This window comes from Rutilus rutilus (assembly GCF_951802725.1).
Source record: "Rutilus rutilus genome assembly, chromosome: 7".
Taxonomy (NCBI): Eukaryota; Metazoa; Chordata; class Actinopteri; order Cypriniformes; family Leuciscidae; genus Rutilus; species Rutilus rutilus.
The window spans coordinates 5,235,800-5,241,799 of NC_140221.1; the positions used below are offsets into that span (position 1 = coordinate 5,235,800).

Consider the following 6,000-nt stretch of genomic DNA (forward strand, 5'->3'; position numbering starts at 1 on the left):
TAAGGACCAAGTCTTTTAATTCAATGAATTCCGATGACTGGGGGGCTGTAACACATTGCGACACAACCTGAGCTTCACTGCTTGCACCTGGAGCACGGTAGCTACGGTCTCGGTTGGACTGACCCTCCTGCACCCACCTTATAGCTTCTTTCCGTACGGCTAGAAGAGTCAACCCACTATCTGCTCGTACCAGTCGCTTGAGTTCCCTGCGTAACATAGGATCACAAACATTTTCACAGAACTGGTCTCGCAAAACAATATCAGGGTTCCTAATGGCACCTTCATTTGACTGTTTTACTTTATCCAACATTTCCATTAAAGCATGAGAGAACTCAAACAAAGTTTCATTGTCCTTTTGCTTTCTGTTAAAGAAACGCTGTTGCCAGTACACATATGATTTAGCACACCCATATACTTCCCTTAAGACTTCAATTATCGACTCAGGGTTTTCACGTGTGGCTATAGGACGGTACTTAATCTCATTTCGGGCTTCACCCTCTAAGTGATCAAACAAAAACAGGGCCTTGTCAAAATTAGACATATGCGTTGCCCGAATACAACTTTTTGCCTCTTCAATCCATTCTTCAACAGACAAAGACCCTGCAGTTGCAGAGCCAGAAAACTTCGGGCATCGCCGCTCTCGAGGTATAAAGAGCGCTTGCTCCCGTCGAGCAGGCTGGGTACTAGTAGTACTGCTACTAGCATTGTCCGCTGTCCCTCCCCCCGAGAGTCTCTCATTTTCAGCCTGGAGCTGCTCCAAACGTCGTCGCAGCTGCTGTAACTCCACCGCGGACTCCTCTCCGTCACTCATTTTGTTGCCAGCTGCTGTTCTCTATACACACTTGCGTACTCTCTCTCTCTCAGACACACACACACGCACAGGTGCTGCTTGAATAAACTAACCTAGCGACACAAATGCTACCCTGCCGACTACGCCAAATTGTTGCCCCCTGGTGGGGCGATGGCAGTGCTGACTACGCCACCCCTTGGACAAGACTGGTAAGAGCAAGGGGACCCCTTTATAAAGAAGCACGCACAGGCTTGGTTTAGCAAAGTAAAAAGATACAATGTTTATTTTATCTTAGTTAAAAATGAGTCGCTTTAGATAGTCAATAAATAACACACAAATTCATCATTTAACAGGGATAAGCCATAGTAGAATGAGCCACCAGAATGTAAGCTTAAACAGGCCTAGGTTTCGATACCACACGTGAGCTAAGGCACACCACTTTAGAGTAGAACAAACACTACAAACTCAGCTTACACACCACAGCAACGTTGCTGGTTGAGCTATTACAACAGATGCACACTTCACAGCATTACACTGCACACATCAGTTCCAAATGGGTGAAACACTCTAAGGAAACCAGACTAGAGCCCGGTAGGCTAATCGCTCCTATAAGCCCAATCCACATTAGGCTATTAATAGGGAAGGGGAGGGGAGACAAACAAAGAGAAGAAACCGCTAGCCGGTGGCCACCATCAGTTCACTAACACACATCTCTTACAGCCCGCCGGCTAGTGGTAAAAGAAAAGAAAAAAAAAAGAAAAATACAATAAATCAATAAACCAAACGGACAAGTGTCTAAGAAGCAGCACCTGCACATACATACACATTCAAACACATTCAAGAGAACAGCAGCCGACAATCTGATTGCTGTAGCCTCTATAAAAACAAACCAACAAACAAACAAACAAACAAAAAAGAAACAAGAGACCCAGTTGAGTGCTCTGTGCGCCTACGAGTCATAATCAGTCAGTCTATTTACATATAGCTACTAAATGCACGCGCACACACGGCAAACACAAGACCCATAAATTAAATACTGTTAGATCCTAACCAGACGTAAGCCGGTAGATTTACTGCAAGAAAAACCCTCCACCATTACTTCTTTCAGCAAAGACCATGAAGCACATAACTTTATTACACGTTTTGCTTTTTACCAAACACATTATAATTAAAACCATAACATACCTTTTTGCAAGCTAGCGATTGGGTGAGTAGACAGTGTTCCGTGCTTCACGCATTCACCAGGGTCACTGGACGCTGGCGAACATAACAACGGAGCCTCATTACAATTAACGTAATAAACCAACAAAGATACGCTAAAACAGATAGAAAAAAAGGGTACCTTCTCTACGCTTGTCACTCTAGGCATTCCCAACGTATTTTGGAAACGCATGCACACACACAAAACAGTAGCGCCGTTGGCAATCGCTCGGTAACACCTTAACCCATCAAGAAAACATTAAAACCTCCCTTAGTGCACTGAACCCAAATAACCATTATAGTCATACAACAACAGATAGTCTGGACATACCTTGCACAACAAACAGCACCCAGGAACACTGCTGCACTCCAACGCGTCAGTAGCTAGCTACAATGAATGGCTACCGGCATGAGGACCCCAGGGGCCTATACACCTGCCTGCGCTTAATTGCCGACCTCTCCCACCCACATTAGGTGACGTAGCAATACGGGAAAGAGTGAAAGTGAGCGAGAGGCGGAGAAAGAGGGAGAAGAGAGGGAAAAGAGAGCACCCCAAATCCACAGGCTACATAGGCATTTTAGGAGGATGGACTTTTGAAGGTGGTTCCTCTGCAACTCAAAACAATGCAGAGGATGATTTGATTCAATCAAGTGAAAACCAGAGGGTTGTTCCATAAAACAAGATTAGAAAATAAGCCAGGCTTATTTTGGTTAGTCAGACTTATTGTCGGTGAATTCTGTTTCATAAAGCAAACTTAAAATAGTTCAAACTCAGTTACCCTGGAAACTTATGCTGGGAAACTAGCCTGGTCCGGGGCAGGCTAACTGTCAGGCTAAGCCTGAGTTGATGCTTAACCAGAATACCGTTTTAACACTGACCCACTGGGAATGTGATGATATTACATCGGACTCTCTGGCATGCTGCCATTTTATTTCATGTAACCACTATCAGTCCAACAATGAAAACAAATGCACTTTAAAAATAAATGTAATACATTCGAACATACAAAAAGTGAAACAAATGTAAAGAAGTAAAGGTAGGCCTATTTGTTTAGTTGGTGTGATTTTTGTAATGAATCAATTAAATGTCTATAAATAGGGAGCTCCACCCATATGTGTAGGAGGACGCATAGTCATGGCGTGTCCTTTCATTGATGAGGTGGTGGATGAGGGAGCGATAATCATACGCAGGGCATTTCAAAGAGAACGTACTTTCAGGGACAGGGAAGACCCGTTGGCTTTTTCTGACTATTACCTGCATGAGCAGATTAGATTCTCGAGGGAAGGGATAGCATATATTTGTAGATTACTGAGCCCACACATCGCAAATAGCACACGGCGCAATAAAGCGCTCACAGTCCTGCAGACTGTGTGCATTGCACTTTGCTTTTTTGCCAGCGGAACATTTTTGTACACAGTTGGAGATGCAGAGAACATCAGCAAAGCATCGGTTTGCCGCTCTGTACGAATTGTGTACCTGTCTTTAAAAAAATTACTCAATGTGTTCATCACCTTCCCTGGCCACAGAGGGATTCACAGTATTAAACAGGCCTTTTATGGAATCGCTGGTAAGTTCAAATAAGAACTATATAGAAAATGGAAATATTTATTGTCTGTTAATGTAAGACAGGCAATTGACAAACACTTAACTTTTGTAGCTTTCCCAAATGTTATCGGAGCTCTGGACTGCACCCACGTGCGCATAAAGCGCCCGTCTGGTCCGCATGAAGCAGACTTCGTTAATGGGAAATCATTACACAGCATCAATGTACAGGTACAGTCCCACTGAGATTATATTGTAGGCTAGAAGCGACTGTTCTTTACAATAAGCTGGGCACCTGTGTTCTATTCATTGCAAATGCATTAACAATTCTATTTATATATATCTATGTAAGTCCAGTGTAGTGACCTACATTTTTTATTATTTAGATGATTTGTGATGCAGATTGCATCATCACAAATGTAGAGGCAAAATGGCCTGGCTCAGTGCATGATTCCAGAATCTTTCGGGCCTCTTCTCTTTCCCACCAACTGGCACAAGGTATGTTAGTCACTTAACATATAGCAAAAACTACAGCTTTAAAATACCATCACCAAATTCAATGCTTAAATCTTTTTTTTTTTCTTTTTTTTTTTTATTCAGGTCAATTCTCAGGAATTTTGCTGGGAGACAAGGGATATGCATGGCTGCCTTATCTCTTGACTCCCTATCAGGAGACGCAGACTGAGGCACAGCACAACTACAATATTGCCCATGCACGCACAAGAGCTCGTATAGAGATGGCATTTGGGCTCATCAAGTCAAGGTTCCAGTGCCTGAATTACCTCAGAGTGATTCCACAAAGGGCATGTAACATTGTAGTTGCATGTGTTGTGCTACATAACATTGCCTGTCTGAGGAGAGAGAGGCAACCAAGGATGGTTGTAGAGCAAGACTGGGACATTGAAGGCATTTTTGATGACAATGAAATAGGCAGGGTTATAAGAGACAGTTATGCCAATAATTATTTTGGCTAATACTGTCCAAACCATGTTAAAGGTTTTCACTTTCCCCTTAATTTACCAGACACACAAGTCATATTTTATTTTTTATTTTATTTAGGTTGAAGCTGCCTGTTGGGGGTGAAAACATACAATTAAATGTGGTCAAAAAACAAAAAGGTCATGTGTCATTGTTTTAAATATGGCAGTTCTACTTGCATTTTTCTCAAGCTGTTGGATTTCCAGCTCCAACTTTCTCATCTTGAGTTCTTTATATTGGATGTCAGTATCTATGGCCTCCATTTGTTTCAGGAGATACCTTTTGTAGACTCCCTTTATGTTCTGGGTTTTGTAGGAACAGAAATTTAGTTTTTTTCAATTTGATCTAGTGCTCTTGGCACTTTTTTGTAATTTCTTAATACTCACTTGGTCACATGTGGTCCCAGACTGAGAGGGCTCTAGAAGGGTGTCAGCATCCTGTTGCCAATAATGGAAATACACACAATTTAGCACCTCACAGGTAGGCTTTTAAATATATAATGTGCAAATCTGTGCCTACCTCAGGCCTCCTTGAACATACTGACACAGTCTCCTCATCCTCCTCAACTGTAGATGGGCCTCCAACCTAAAACCATTAATTAAACTTGGTTTAATAAATCACCACTTGACAAATCAGTGCTTTAAACTCATACTGTCATACTCACAGGGTTCAGCATGATGTCTGGTGGATCCAGAAAGCACACAGAATTTGGCATCACTATAAAACAAAAAGATTTAGTTAGGAATGGAAGAATAAAAATAAATAAAATAAACAAAATACCTTTTAAGTAGTGATCTCTTATACTAGATGGAATGGATCCAGATGCTGTTCCCCCCTCTATTCCCTCAATGACAGGCCTCCCTTTATTCAGGTCTAATGCCAGCTCCTCTGCAGGAGTAAAGTTGGCTGTCGGTGCCCCTCCCCCAGTGCCAGCAACCTCACTCTTCTTTTTGGCAGCTGCAATTATTAAACATCATGAGACTGGACAGTTGTAACATCAAGCTGGCTATGCTTAAGTACTTACATAGATTTATACTTTATAATTAATACTTACCATTCTGAACAATATTTTTATATTTTATTTTCACCTGCTGCCATGTTCTTTTTTCTTCACTTAATTTGCTGCTGTAAAAGTTACACACACACACACACACACACACACACACACACACACACACACACACACACACACACACTTCAATGTATTGTGACAAACATTTAATTTAACTTTAATAAAATATAGTAATGTAGGCCTACATTAATTGCTACTTACGCATTGAGACGATCATCAATTTCCTGCCAGCCTTTTTCTCTCGTTTTATTAATTGCTGCGGTATTTCCTTTTTTTGTAATCATGTGTTTAAATTCTTCGTAAGATTCGAGAAGTAATTGCTGCTCAGTTGCCGTGAACATCGCTGCTCTCTCTTTCCCTTTAGTTGCCATGTTAAATTGATTAATCTATGCTCCACCATCAGGGCTTCTTAAGAAT

General features: G+C 41.7%; 1 long non-coding RNA gene across 1 annotated transcript; it reads right to left on the reverse strand.

Moving 5' to 3' along the window:
- Positions 1–855: 855 nt before the first annotated feature.
- On the reverse strand, positions 856–2,526 carry LOC311293134. Its single transcript, XR_014627893.1, has 4 exons — positions 2,322–2,526; positions 2,133–2,229; positions 1,976–2,047; positions 856–1,666 (listed from the first exon to the last, which is right to left on the reverse strand). It is a non-coding gene; the product is annotated as an uncharacterized lncRNA (long non-coding RNA).
- Between the last annotated feature and the right edge of the window lie 3,474 nt (positions 2,527–6,000).